This window comes from Arachis duranensis, chromosome 7, assembly GCF_000817695.3.
Source record: "Arachis duranensis cultivar V14167 chromosome 7, aradu.V14167.gnm2.J7QH, whole genome shotgun sequence".
In the NCBI taxonomy this organism is placed as follows: domain Eukaryota; kingdom Viridiplantae; phylum Streptophyta; class Magnoliopsida; order Fabales; family Fabaceae; genus Arachis; species Arachis duranensis.
Genome location: NC_029778.3, coordinates 66,877,794 through 66,893,866, shown reverse-complemented (window position 1 = coordinate 66,893,866; position 16,073 = coordinate 66,877,794). Strand labels below are relative to the sequence as shown.

General features: G+C 35.2%; 1 non-coding gene across 1 annotated transcript; it reads right to left on the bottom strand.

Annotated features, from left to right (window-relative positions):
• Positions 1-8,297: 8,297 nt before the first annotated feature.
• Positions 8,298-8,401, bottom strand: LOC127741035 (small nucleolar RNA R71). Its single transcript, XR_008001887.1, has one exon. It is a non-coding gene; the product is annotated as a small nucleolar RNA R71 (small nucleolar RNA).
• Positions 8,402-16,073: the final 7,672 nt, after the last annotated feature.

The window sequence follows — 16,073 nt, the reverse complement described above, 5'->3', positions numbered from 1 at the left end:
GAGAGAGAATATAAGATATTAATTAAGATAATATTAAAATAAATATAAAAGATAAGATAAGATAGTTTTTAAAAGGTTTTGAAAAAGATATAATTTTAAAATTAGAAGTTAGAAAAGATAAGATAAGAAACAATAAAGATAAGATTAGAAAATTGATTTTGAAAAAGATTTAATTTAAAAATTTGAAATTTGAAAAAGATAAGATAAGATTTTTGAATTTTGAAAAAGATATGATATGATTTTCAAAAAAATAAGATTTTTGAAAAAGATATGAGTTTTATTTTTGAAAAATTTAATTTTTGAAAACTTGACAACTAAGATATGATAAGATAAAAATTTAAACTTGAAAATCTGAATTTTATTTTAAATTTTCAAAAATTATGTTAGAAATTAGATAGAAAATATATTTTTTATTTTTGAATTTTATGATGAAGAGAAAAACACAAAAAAGACACAACATTTTTAGATTTAACACCCTTGTTTTTTGAAAATTTTTGGAGGGAAACACCAAGAGAAAACAAACTTAAAAATTTTAAGATCAAAATACATGCAAGACTCAAGGACACTTTGAAGACTCACAAGAACACGAAGAACACAAATTTAAAGACTCAAAGGACTCAAGAACATAAAAAAGAACACCAAACTTAAAATTTTTAGAAAACCAAAAGTAAATTTTCGAAAAACACAAGAAAAGAAACAAGAAAACACCAAACTAAAAAATTAAAACAAGATTTAAACAAAGAAAAATTATTTTTGAAAATTTTTTGAAAGAAACTCAAAGACAATTTAGAGGATGCCAAAAAAATAAACTATATGAAAATGGTTTTTGAAAAGTTTTAAAATTTTTGTAATTAAAAAACATGAACATGCAGGACTCAAACCAAGAACAAGAATTTAACAAAGAAAAGAAAAATATTTTTGAAAAAGTTTTTAGAAATTTTTGAAAATTTGAGCAAGAAAATAAAAATCAAAGACTCAATAAGAACACAAACAAAGAGACTCAAATAAAATAAAAGATCAAGCAAAGAAAAGAAAAATATTTTTGAAAAAGTTTTTATAATTTTTTGAAAAATAAGGAAAAGAAAAAAAATCAAAATGATGGACTTAAAACAAATAAAAATTACCTGATCTAGGGAGCAAGACAATCCGGCAGTTTGTCTAAACTCAACAATTCCCGGGAACATCGCGAAAAACTTGGTCGCGTGTACGCAAAACCCACACTATTTCGTACAACAGCAGTACTAGCAAGTGCACTGGGTCATCCAAGTAATACCTGAGCGAGTCAGGGTCGATCCCATGAGGATTGTGGCTTGAAGCAAGCTGTAGTTGTCTTGTAGGTCTTAGTCAGGTGGAATCAAAAAGAGTTGTATTATGTAAACCTTGAATAGTTATACGTCATAAATGTTGAAAGGGGGTAAAACTAATTGGATTAATTATTAGGAATTATATGCTGGGAATAGAGTTGAGAGTTAGAGTTGCTTTGCCTTTCTGAATTAACTCTGGTACTACTGCTCTCGTTGCTTGTGAGTGATTTCTTCAATGGTAGGTTGTATGTGATTAACACTGGTTTGAGCAGCTGCCAATACTCCTCCAGATCTGAAGCCCAGGGTTTGTGTGGATCCATCTCTACTTGAGGTTGAAGTTCCTGCAGGCTATTCTCCTTAATGATCCTACTCAAAATGCCATAAACAAGGTCGGATCTTCCAATCAGAGAATGATGCATCTTTGGGTTCTAGCCTCTACCACAGAGACCCTAATCTCCTCGAAAATTGGCTAAACTGATGTCTCGAGAAGTCCCCAACGAAGTCGTGGATTAGCCGTCCGAGAGATGTATATTTAAGCTGTTGGTTGTCCTTGTCCGGTAAAAGACACATTCTGACCCAAGTAGGCGCAGGTGTTTGTCAGGAACGTTAGTCTTAATGAGATGAATAGAGCCAATTGGTTAGATCATCCTATCCATCACGATAAAGTACGAATATACATCTTAGAATTAATCAAACATGGATCGAAGAGAAACCGTAGTACTTTTATTAATTCATAAGACTCAACAGGGCTCCTCCCCTCAACCTAGGAGGTTTAGAAACTCATACTGAAGTAAAAACAATGGAAAAACGAAAATATGGCAGACCTCCCTCAACGAGAGGTGTAAAAGGTTCTGAAATCTCCTGAATTACATAAATAAGATCCCTTAAATACTAAACAGATGACTAGTAAGGGTAAAACAGTTTATTTAGTGTTAAAATCTACTTCTGGGGCCCACATGGTGAGTATTTAGATTGAGCTTTGGTGAGATCCACGTGCTTTGAGGCTTCTTGGGTGTGGAACGGCAGCTAGGGTGTCCTCTCTGGGCCTTTGGACGCTGGGCTCTGCTCTTTGGGCGCTGGACGCCTTGAAGTGTGCAGGAAGCTGGCGTTGGACGCCAGTTTTGGGCTTTCTAATCCGAAGGAAAATATATACTATTATATATTTCTCGAAAGATTTGGAAGTCAGTTTTCCATAGCCGTTGAGAGCACGCCATTTGGATTTCTGTTGCTCCAGAAAAGCTATTTCAAATGCAGGCAGGTCAGATCCGGACAGCATCTGTGGTGCTGTCTCTATCTCTGAATCAGACTTTTGCTCCAGCTCTTTAATTTTAGCCAGAAAATACTTGAAATTGTCCAAAAATACAAAAACTCATAGTAGAATCCAAAAATGTGAATTTAACACTAAAACCTACAAAAAATCAATAAAAACTAAATAAAAACTACTAAAAACTATATGAAAATGATGTCAAAAAGCGTATAAAATATACGCTCATCACCGCGTATGATGGGTATGTGTATGCATATAATGCAGAAGTTCCAAAAAGCTGTTAAGTCCAGAGTTTTCAGCTTTGTACATTAAACTTTGATCAAGCATAAGTTCTTCATTTTAAAACATTTTTCCTCCGTTCTTCAAATGACATAAATATCTTGGACCAAATTTTATTTTAAACAAGTTGACGAAAATCAAAGGTTCAGAGACCAAGTTATGCTTTGCCAAAGTTGGCCGAAAATATGGTTTTCATAAAACTTTACAAAACATCCATTTTCAAAACAAACCAATTTCAACCCTTTTTAAAATCAACCAAACCTTAGCCATTCAGCATCAAGCCACTATCAACTCATATTTCAAATTCAACAATATGCAATTCACATTCATCATCTTACCAATTCTCCATTTTCATCAAATTCCAACCCAATACTTCCAATTTCCCAATATTCAATATACAACATCAAATATCCATATCAAGCACAATTTTAACTTCAAGTCAACCTTCATAATTACCAATCATCCTCATCACATATAATTCACATGCATAATCAACAAGAACATCAATTACACCCTCCAAAACCAATAATCACATGATCAATACTATACATTTCAACCAATCAACAACATCACAAATTCAATTCCTATCCTAAGTCACTAGCCCAAGTTTTCACATTACATTATATTTTAGACACGAGAAACCGAAATCATACCTTGGCCGAATCCCCACTAAACCCGGAACACCTCCAATTTAACTTTCCTCAAACTTTCAAGTCTCCAACACCTCCAAAAATAGAATTTTAGCTTGCAATCCACTTCAAGCTCCCAAAATCTCCATCAAGCTTCAATCCACCTACATATGTACATTGCCTAATATACATAATATACACCCACACATACAAACTCAAAAACTAATCACAACAATTCAAGTATTTCACTAGGGTTGAGAATCATTACCATACCCAAGGATCAAAGAGGCAAGATTAAGCCTTTCTCTAAAGCTAATTGGATCCTATAACATCAAAGAGTTCAAAATCTCAACACTTTCACTCGAGATTATCAAAATCAAGGGCTGGAAAAACTGAAAGAGATTCATAGCTTACCTCTTAAATAATGTTATGGGCTTTGTTGAGCTTGACACCGCAGTCATGTGGCCGCAAACGTTACGGCGATCGGAGCTCGGAGTGAAATGTTATGGTGAATTAAACAAAGAACAAGGGTTTGAAACTCAAGGTTCTCTCCCCAAGTGTATGAGTAGCGTGTGTTACAATTTGGGGCAGAGAAGGAAGTTGAGTTCTTTGTTTTAATGAACTTGGGTTGGTCTTGGGCCCAATATGGGCCCGGTTCACCCGATTTGGCCCGTTCGGCCCAATCTTGGGCCAAATTCTTTAAAAGTAGTGTCAAATTCTTGTTTTAATTTCGTCTATCACATTAAACTATAATATTTCATTTTCTAATTTTCTAGAATAAATTCTAATTTATGGGTTAATTATACATTAATTAACTGGGTTTTACACGAGATACAACATGATAATGATACAAGATCTCAAAGTATATAGATATATATAAGTATGATAGCCAAAAGAATACTAGCCATAGCTCACAGAGTTTAGGTCGACTAGTTAAATACAGACATAACAGAATTTTTGGAAAGTTAAATGATGAGCGGATAATTTATACGCTTTTTGGCATTGTTTTTAGGTAGTTTTTAGTATGATCTAGTTACTTTTAGGGATGTTTTCATTAGTTTTATGCTAAATTTACATTTCTGGACTTTACTATGATTTTGTGTGTTTTTCTGTGATTTCAGCTATTTTCTGGCTGAAATTGAGGGACCTGAGCAAAACTCTAATAAAAGGCTGACAAAGGACTGCTGATGCTGTTGGAATCTGACCTCCTTGCACTCGAAATGGATTTTCTAGAGCTATAGAACTCCAAATGGTGCGCTCTCAACGGCGTTGAAAAGTAGATATCTAGAGCTTTCTAGCAATATATAATAGTTTATACTTTATTCGATATTTGACGATGTAAACTGGCTCTCAACGCCAGTTCCATGCTGCATTCTGGAGTCAAACGCCAGAAACACGTCACGAACCAGAGTTGAATGCCAAAAACACGTTACAACTTGGTGTTCTACTCCAAGATAAGCCTCAGCTCGTGTAAAGATCAAGCTCAGCCCAAACACACACCAAGTGGGCCCCGGAAGTGGATTTATGCATCAATTACTTACTTCTGTAAACCCTAGTAGCTAGTCTAGTATAAATAGGATAGTTTACTATTGTATTAGACATCTTTGATCAGTTTACGCGATCTTAGACATTGGGGGCTGGCCATTCGGCCATGCCTGGACCTTCATCACTTATGTATTTTCAACGGTGGAGTTTCTACACACCATAGGTTAAGGGTGTGGAGCTCTGCTGTACCTCAAGTTTTAATACAATTACTACTATTTTCTATTCAATTCAACTATCCCTGTTCTAAGATATTCGTTGCACTTCAACATGATGAATGTGATGATCCGTGACACTCATCATTATTCTCACCTATGAACGCGTGACTGACAACCACTTCCGTTCTACTTTAGAATAGCTTCAAACTCGCGATTGTTGGGCGTGATGACAAACGCAAAAGAATCAAGGGATTCTATTCTGACATGATCGAGAACCGATAGATGATTAGCCGTGCCATGACAGAGCATTTGGACCTTTTTCACTGAGAGGATGGGATGTAGCCATTGACAACAGTGATGCCCTACATACAGCTTGCCATGGAAAGGAGTAAGAAGGATTGAAGGAAGGTAGTAGGAAAGCAGAGATCCATCAGGGACAAGCATCTCCATACACTTATCTGAAATTCCCACCATTGAATTACATGAGTAACTCTATCTTTATTTTCTATTTATTATTTATTATTATTCGAAAACCCAATAATCAATTATTATCTGCCTGACTGAGATTTACAAGGTGACCATAGCTTGCTTCATACCAACAATCTCTGTGGGATCGACCCTTACTCACGTAAGGTATTACTTGGACGACCCAATACACTTGCTGGTTAGTTGTGCGGAGTTGTGACTAAGTGTGATTCACGTTTGAGAGCACTAAGTCTTTGGAGCCATTGTTGATAATCACAATTTTGTGCACTAAGTTTTTGGCGCCGTTGCCAGGAATTGTTCGAGTTTGGACAACTAACGGTTCATCTTGTTGCTCAAATTAGGTAATTTTCTTTTTATTTTCCTTTCAAAAAGTTTTCAAAAATATTTTTCAAAATTTCCCCTTTGTTTTCGAAAAATTATTCTAAATTTTTAAAAATGAATTCTAGTGTTTCATGAAGCATGTTAAAGCTTGGCTGGCTGTAAAGCCATGTCTAACTCAATTGGATTGAGGCTTCCTCTTCACATGCTTGAACTATGTATCCTAGAGCTGGCTGGCTATTAAGCCATGCCCAACCCTTGGATTGGAGCTTTAGGCTAATATTGAAAGATTCCTGGAATTCTTATTAAAAATTTTGGATTTTTTATTTTCTTTTTTTTTATATGTTTTTTGAAAAAATTAAAAGAAAATCCAAAAAAATCATAAAATCATAAAAAACCAAAAATATTTTGTGTTTCTTGTTTGAGTCTTGAGTCAATTTTTAAGTTTGGTGTCAATTGCATGTTTTTAAAATTTATGCATTATTTTTCGAAAATTCATGCATTCATAGTGTTCTTCATGATCTTCAAGTTGTTCTTGGTAAGTCTTCTTGTTTGATCTTGATGTTTTCTTGTTTTGTGTCTTTTATTGTTTTTCATGTGCATCTTTGCATTCATATTATCTAAGCATTAAAGATTTCTAAGTTTGGTGTGTTGCATGTTTTCTTTGCATCAAAAATTTTTCAAAAACATGTTCTTGATGTTCATCATGATCTTCAAAGTGTTCTTGATGTTCATCTTGACATTCATAGTGTTCTTGCATGCATCTTGTGTTTTGATCCAAAATTTTTATGTTTTGGGTTATTTTTATGTTTTTCTCTCTCATCATTAAAAATTCAAAAATAAAAAAATATCTTTTCCTTATTTTTCTCATAATTTTCGAAAATTTGGGTTGACTTAGTCAAAAATTTTTAAAACTTAGCTATTTCTTATAAGTCAAGTCAAATTTTCAATTTTAAAAATCTTATCTTTTCAAAATCTTTTTTAAAAATCATATCTTTTCAATTTTATCTTTGTTTATCGAAAATTTTCAAAAAAATATTTTTCAAAATATTTTTCTTATCTTTTACATCATATTTTCGAAAATATAACTAACAATTAATGTGATTGATTCAAAAATTTGAAGTTTATTACTTTCTTGTTAAGAAAGGTTCAATCTTTAAATTCTAGAATCTTATCTTTTAGTTTCTTGATAGTTAAGTAATTAATTTTAATTTTAAAAAAAATTAAATCTATCTTATCTTATCTTGTATATCATATCTTTTTCAAAATTTGATCATTTTTTTTAAAAATTTGATTTTAAAATATCTTTTCTAACTTCTTATCTTATTATCTTCTTATCTTTTCAAATTTGATTTTCAAATCTTTTTCAACTAACTATTTAACTTTTTGTTTGTTTCTTATCTTTTTCAAAACAACTTAACTACTTCTCCCTTTCTAATTTTCGAAAATATCTCCCCCTTTTTCAAAATTATTCTTAAATTAATTAATTGTTTCAATTTTTAATTTTAATTTTATTTTTTATCTTAATTCTCGAAAATTATTAACTCCTTTTCAAAAATTAATTTTGAAAATTTCTCCCTCTCTCATCTTTTCTTATTTATTTATTCATTTACTAACACCTCTCTTCACCTTTCTTCATCTCAAATCACTGCCCATATCCTTACCCTTGTGTTTGGATTCTCCTTTCTTTATTTCCTTCTTCTTCTACTAATAATAAGGAACCTCTTTACTGTGACATAGAGAATTCCTCTTCTTTTTCTGTTCTCTTCTCTTTCATATGAGCAGGAACAAGGAAGAAGGCATTCTTGTTGAAGCTGATCCAGAACCTGAAAGGACTCTAAAGAGGAAACTAAGAGAAGCTAAATTACTACAATCCAGAGACAACCTTGCTGAAATTTTTGAACAAGAAAAGGAGATGGCAGCCGAACCCAACAATAATAATGCAAGAAGGATGCTTGGTGATTATACTACACCTACTTCCAAGTTTGATGGAAGAAGCATCTCAATTCCTACCATTGGAGCAAATAATTTTGAGCTGAAACCTCAACTAGTTGCTCTAATGCAACAAAACTGCAAGTTTCATGGACTTCCATTAGAAGATCCCTACCAGTTCTTAACTGAGTTCTTGCAGATCTGTGAGACTATTAAGACTAATGGAGTAGATCCTGAAGTCTACAGGATCATGCTTTTCCCTTTTGCTGTAAGAGACAAAGCTAGAGCATGGTTGGACTCTCAACCTAAAGATAGCCTGGACTCCTGGGATAAGCTGGTCACGACCTTCTTAGCTAAATTCTTTCATCCTCAAAAGCTGAGCAAGCTTAGAGTGGATGTTCAGACCTTCAAACAAAAAGATGGTGAATCCCTCTATGAAGCTTGGGAGAGATACAAGCAGATGACCAAAAGATGTCCTTCTAACATGTTTTCAGAATGGACCATGATAGATATATTCTATTATGGCCTATCTGAGTTCTCTAAGATATCACTGGACCATTCTGCAGGTGGATCCATTCACCTAAAGAAAACGCCTGCAGAGGCTCAAGAACTTATTGACATGGTTGCAAATAACCAGTTCATGTACACTTTTGAGAGGAATTCAGTGAATAATGGGATGCCTCAAAGGAAGGGAGTTCTTGAAATTGATGCTCTGAATTCCATATTTGCTTAGAACAAAATGTTGACTCAGCAAGTCAACATGATTTCTCAAAGTCTGAATGGATGGCAAAATACATCCAACAGTACTAAAGAGGCATCTTCTGAAGAAGAAGCTTATGATCCTGAGAACCCTACAATGGCAGAGGTAAATTATATGGGTGAACCTTATGGAAACACCTATAATTCATCATGGAGAAATTATCCAAATTTATCATGGAAGGATCAACAAAAGCCTCAACAAGGCTTTAATAATGGTGGAAGAAATAGGCTCAGCAATATCAAGCCTTATCCATCATCTTCTCAGCAACAGACAGAGAATGATGAACAGAATACCTCTAACTTAGCAAATTTAGTCTCTGATCTGTCTAAGGCCACTTTAAGTTTTATGAATGAAACAATATTCTCCATCAGAAATTTGGAGGCACAAGTGGGCCAGCTGAGTAAGAAAGTCACTGAAACTCCTCCTAGTACTCTCCCAAGCAATATAGAAGAGAATCCAAAGAGAGAGTGCAAGGCCATTGATATAGTCAATATGGTCGAATGCAAGGAGGAAGGGGAGGACGTGAATCCCAATGAGGAAGACCTCATGGGACGTCTCCCAACCAAGAAGGAGTTCCCTATTGAGGACCTAAAGAAATCTGAGGCTCATATAGAGACCATAGAGATTCCAGTAAACCTCCTTCTGCCATTCATGAACTCTGAAGACTATTCTTCCTTTGAAGAGGATGAAGATGTAACTGGAGAGCAAGTTGCTCAATATCTAGGAGCCATCATGAAGCTAAATACCAAGTTATTTGGTAATGAGAAAAAGCATGAACAGCTTCTCTCAATGCAGAGTCAAACAGAGCCCTCACAGTCAAACTCTAAGTTTGGTGTTGGGAGGCCACAACCAAACTCAAAGTTTGGTGTTGAACCCCCACATTCAAACTCTGAGTTTGGTGTTGAGAGGTCCCAACAATGCTCTGAACATCTGTGAAGCACCATGAGAGCTCACTGTCAAGCTATTGACATTAAAGAAGCGCTTATTGGGAGGCAACCCAATTTTTATTTATCTATTTTTATTTTTATTTTATTGTTATTTTATGTTTTATTAGGTTCATGATCATATGGAGTCACGAAAAAAATACTAAAATTAAAAACAGAATCAAAAATAGCAGAAGAAAAAAAACACCCTTGAGGAAGGACTTACTGGCATTTAAACGCCAGTAAGGAGCATTTGGCTGGCGTTTAACGCCAGAACAGAGCATGGATCTGGAGTTGATCGCCAGAAACAAGCAGCATCCTGGCGTTTAAACGCCAGGAATATACCCTGAGGAGAGCTGGCGCTGAACGCCAGAAACAAACATGGAACTTCTGTTCAACGCTAGAAACATGCTACAGTTGGGCGTTGAACGCCCAGAACATGCATCCCCTCGGCGTTTAAACACCAGAATTGTATGCAAAGGCATTGTACATGCCTAATTGGTACAGGGATGTAAATCCTTGACACCTCAGGATCTGTGGACCCCACAGGATCCCCACCTACCTCAACTCACCCTCTCTCCTCTTCTTCACATTCATCCTCTCTTCCCCATAAACACTCTTCCCCATTACCTCTTCACCACTCACATCCAGCATCTCTTTCCCACCCAAACCCACCCTACATAGCCGAATACACACCTCTCTCCCTCTCCTCCATATCTTCTTCTTCTTCTATTCTTTCTTCTTTTGCTCGAGGGCGAGCAACATTCTAAGTTTGGTGTGGTAAAAGCATATCTTTTTCCTTTTCCATATTGATGGAACCTAAGGCCAGAGAAACCTCAAAAAAAAAAAGAAAAAAAGAAAAAGGGAAGACAATTGCTTCCACCTCTGAGTCATGGGAGATGGAGAGATTCATCTCAAGAATTCATAGTTCATTAGTAGAGCATTTGACTGCAAATCAAGAGATCCCTGAGATACCTCAGGGGATATATGTTCCTCCACATAACTATTGGGAGCAACTAAGGATAGGAGCACCAAAATCACTAGGGATCATGCAACAGAAGCAAGGAAGAGACACAGAGAAGCTCAAAGAGCACTATTGGTTCTTCAAGAGGAGGACGCCACCCTCACTAAGGTGGACTTATTCCTTAATCTCCTTGCTCTTATTTTTCTGTTTTTTTATTTTTATGCTTCATGTGTGTTTATGTTTTGTGTCTCTACCTCATGATCATTAGTATTGAGTAACTATGTCTTAAGGCTATGAATAATTCCATGAATCCTTCACCTCTCTTAAATGAAAAATGTTTCTAATTCAAAAGAACAAGAAGTACATGAATTTTAAAATTATCCTTGAATTTAGTTTAATTATATTAATGTGGTGACAATACTTTTTGTTTTCTAAATGAATGCTTGAACAGTGCATATTTTTGATCTTGTTGTTTATGAATGTTAAAATTGTTGGCTCTTGAAAGAATAATGAACAAAGAGAAATGTTATTGATAATCTGAAAAATCATAAAATTGATTCTTGAAGCAAGAAAAAACAGTGAATAGCAAAAGCTTGCGAAAAAAAATATATTTTGCGAAAAAAAATAATAATAATAGAAAGAAAAAGAAAAAGCAAGCAGAAAAAGCCAATAGCTCTTAAAACCAAAAGGCAAGGGTAAAAAGGATCCAAGGCTTTGAGCATCAATGGATAGGAGGGCCCAAGGAAATAAAATCCAGGCCTAAGCGGCTAAATCAAGCTGTCCCTAACCATGTGCTTGTGGCATGCAGGTCCAAGTGAAAAGCTTGATATTGAGTGGCTAAAGTCGTGATCCAAAGCAAAAAGAGTGTGCTTAAGAGCTCTGGACACCTCTAACTGGGGACTCTAGCAAAGCTGAGTCACAATCTGAAAAGGTTCACCTAGTCATGTGTTTGTGGCATTTATGTATCTGGTGGTAATACTGGAAAACAAAGTGCTTAGGGCCACGGCCAAGACTCATAAAAGTAGTTGTGTTAATTAATCAACATTCTCAACTAAGAGAATCAATAACACTATCCGAAATTCTAAGTTCCTAGAGAAGCCAATCATTATAAACTTCAAAGGAAAAAGTGAGATGCCAAAACTGTTCAGAAGCGAAAAGCTACAAGTCCCGCTCATCTAATTAGAATTAATATTCATTGATATTTTGGGATTTATAGTATATTCTCTTCTTTTTATTCTAATTGACTTTCAGTTGCTTGGGGACAAGCAACAATTTAAGTTTGGTGTTGTGATGAGCGGATTATTTATACGCTTTTTGGCATTGTTTTTAGGTAGTTTTTATTATGATCTAGTTACTTTTAGGGATGTTTTCATTAGTTTTTATGCTAAATTCACATTTCTGGACTTTACTATGAGTTTGTGTATTTTTCTATGATTTCAGGTATTTTCTGGCTGAAATTGAGGGACCTGAACAAAACTTTGATAAAAGGCTGACAAAGGACTGCTGATGCTGTTGGAATCTGACCTCCCTGCACTCGAAATAGATTTTCTGGAGCTACAAAACTCCAAATGGCGCGCTCTCAACGGCGTTGGAAAGTAGACATCCAGAGCTTTCCAGAAATATATAATAGTCCATACTTTATTTGAGATTTGACGACGTAAACTGGCACTCAACGCCAGTTCCATGCTGCATTCTGGAGTCAAATGCCAGAAACACGTCACGAACCAGAGTTGAATGCCAAAAAATAAGTTACAACTTGGCGTTCAACTCCAAGATAAGCCTCAGCTCGTGTAAAGATCAAGCTCAGCCCAAACACACACCAAGTGGGCCCCGGAAGTGGATTTATACATCAATTACTTACTTTTGTAAACCCTAGTAGCTAGTCTAGTATAAATAGGATAGTTTACTATTGTATTAGACATCTTTGATCAGTTCATGCGATCTTAGACATTGGGGGCTGGCCATTCGGCCATGCTTGGACCTTCATCACTTATATATTTTCAGCGGTGGAGTTTCTACACACCATAGATTAAGGGTGTGGAGCTCTGCTGTACCTCAAGTTTTAATCCAATTATTACTATTTTCTATTCAATTCAACTATCCCTGTTCTAAGATATTCGTTGCACTTCAACATTATGAATGTGATGATCCGTGACACTCATCATCATTCTCACCTATGAATGCGTGACTGACAACCACTTCCGTTCTACTTTAGACCGAGCGCATATCTCTTGGATTCCTTAATCAGAATCTTCGTGGTATAAGCTAGATTGATGGCGGCATTCATGAGAATCCGGAAAGTCTAAACCTTGTCTGTGGTATTCCGAGTAGAATTCTGGGATTGAATGACTGTGACGAGCTTCAAACTCGCGATTGTTGGGCGTGATGACAAACGTAAAAGAATCAAGGGATTCTATTCCGACATGATCGAGAACCGACAGATGATTAGCCGTGCCGTAACAGAGCATTTGGACCTTTTTCACTGAGAGGATGGGATGTAGCCATTGACAACAGTGATGCCCTACATACAGCTTGCCATGTAAAGGAGTAAGAAGGATTGAAGGAAGGTAGTAGGAAAGCAGAGATCCATCAGGGACAAGCATCTTCATACACTTATCTGAAATTTCCACTATTGAATTACATGAGTAACTCTATCTTTATTTTCTGTTTATTATTTATTATTATTCAAAAACCCAATAATCAGTTATTATCCACCTGACTGAGATTTACAAGGTGACCATAGCTTGCTTCATACCAACAATCTCTGTGGGATCAACCCTTACTCACGTAAGGTATTACTTGGACGACCCAGTACACTTGCTGGTTAGTTGTGCGGAGTTGTGACTAAGTGTGATTCACGTTTGAGAGCACCAAGTCTTTGGAGCCATTGTTGATGATCACAATTTCGTGCACCATTAAACAACAACATGTGTCTCTTGATGCATGAGCATCATTCTTATTTTTTCCTAGTGAATTTGCATTTAAATTGTTAAGTTTAATCAAGAATTAATTGTCTTTAAGCCACTATGGATACTACTTTGAGTCTTGTGCAATTCTGTTTATTTTAGGTAGCATTCAGCTGGATTTGATGGAGTTTCTGCAGTACAAGAATTAAAGGAGATGACAACGAGAAGAGACGCATGCGCATACCCAACGCGTGCGCGTGATTTGGAGCTTTCCATGGCAACGCGTGCGCGTGAAAAGCGAAGTTTCATAGTGACGCGTGCGCGTACTTGACCAAGTGGAAACATTTCTTTTAACCAACTGGAAGAAGAGGAAGAAAATTCAACAATCAAGTGTCAAACTAGTGACATTAAAGAAGCTCTTGTCGGGAGGCAACCCAATAATTTCGTATCCTTAGTTATTTTTCGTAGTAGTAGTTTTCTTACTTATTTTATTTTTATTGAGTTTTTACTATTTTTTGATCATGCAGCTATTTTAGAACAGGAACCGGATATTTCAAAAAAAAAGAGAAAAGACAAGCGAAGAGTAAACAGAAAGTTGCGCGGGAGTGGCGTAAGAAGTGTGCTTTGCGCACAAATTGGCTCACGCGTACGCGTCCATGATGCGTGCGCGTCAATTTCGATTTTGGCACTCCACGCGTACGCATCAAGTACGCGCACGCGTGGATAAGTAAAATCGGCGTAAAAGGTGTTTCCCATAGAGTTACGCTGGTGTGGGACTGGAACTATACTGGGCGCACAAGCCCCACCACGCATACACGTACGCGTCCCTGACGATGTTTCATCAATCTTTAATATTTTGCTATACATGTGTAAATGGTCCTAGCACAATGACAATGGATACATTTTTCTTTATGTAAAATTTAAAGCATGAACCCAAATCAAGACTCTTTTGGGGCAAATTTGACAAAATGGACACTAAGGGTAAACATCAAATCTTTATCAACTAGCTGACCCGTTGCTTTGTTGAAATGCTTCTTAAACGTTAGTTACATTTAACAGGTATTGAAACAGTTCAGAGAGACAATTGTTTATTAGTCAAAAACCTTGTGAAACGATTGCCTTCACAAAATACTAATTGATAGGGACATCTGGACAGTTCAATATGTTAAAAATGCAATTTAGATCCTATGAACCGAATTGATTTATCACTTTTGGTTATTAGAAAGGTGAATTTTTGGGGTTTACAGATTTTTTTTTTTTAATTGACAGTAAGATGCTGCCGCTACTCCAAATGTTGGGGATAGAATACCGTGTGTCATTTTTAAAGTTACAAAGCGTGTCAAGGTGCATTTCCCCCTCATTGTTTTTTTCGGTAACTTCAAAGCATTTTTTATAATTTCTTTTGACTATTATGTGTAATGAACTTAGGCTTATGAGAGATAAAAGGATCCAATATACTTCCTGGAGAACAGCATACTTATAGATCCCCAATACTATCTTGAGAATCAAATCAGCAAGGTTGGTTTGACAATTGTTTTACTTTTTCTCTGATATTTTAAGTTCTCGATCTTGATTATCTTCATTCATGTTATAGCCAACTTTAAGGATGTTTGAACCAATTCTGAAGTATGCTAGCAAAGAACTTCTCCATGGAAGCCACACAAGATCTATTTCCATTTCTACTCTGTCAAACAGTGGCATCATGAAATTTGCTAAGAAATAGCTAACTTGCATTGGCTTTACCAAACATGAGTTTGTTACCCCTATTTTTCTCTTTACTACATACAAAAAATTGAAATATTATTAATGGATTGTGATTTTGATGAATATAAATTTGAATTTAGTTATTTATCTTGTCTTGAATCTTTATGTTAGAAAATTATTTATTACCTTGATAAGCTTGCAAACTCATTATCTCATCTAATATTCAGTATAAATTTTATTTCTATAATTTAAACTTAATTTGCCTTATTATCTAATATTTAGTATAAATTTTATTTATATGTTAAAAAGTTTATTTGCATTAATTGTCTGCTATTTTCAAATGAAAAAACTAATAAAAAAATATGGCTATTAAAATCGATGGCAACGCTGTCGCTTTTTAAATTTAATATAGACAAAATCGACGGCAATGTTATCGAATTTTAATTTAAAATAGAAAAAGAAAAATCGAAAATAGACGTTAACATGGTCGATAATTTAAAAATTAAATCAACAGTTAATTTGTCAATTTTAATAAATCAAATATCGACACAAACGACGTCGATTTTAGAGAATATTATCGACAACCAGGATGTCACTTTTAATAAACATGTAAAAATCTTAAACATATATTATTGACACAGTACTCGTCGATTTCATTGAAAGCTTATCGACAACCCAACAAGCCATCGATTTTATTAGATTTTTGAAAAATCGACACGTTTAAAAGCGACGGCTAAAATCGTCAATTTTACCATCCATTTTTAATATTATCGATGGCTTTGCCGTAGATTTGGCCGTCGATTTTAACGATGTTTGTTGTAGTGATAGCATGCAAAAACTATCTCTAGAATTTATTACGTATATAGTAAAAGTCATGTATCTATATAAATTATGTTATATT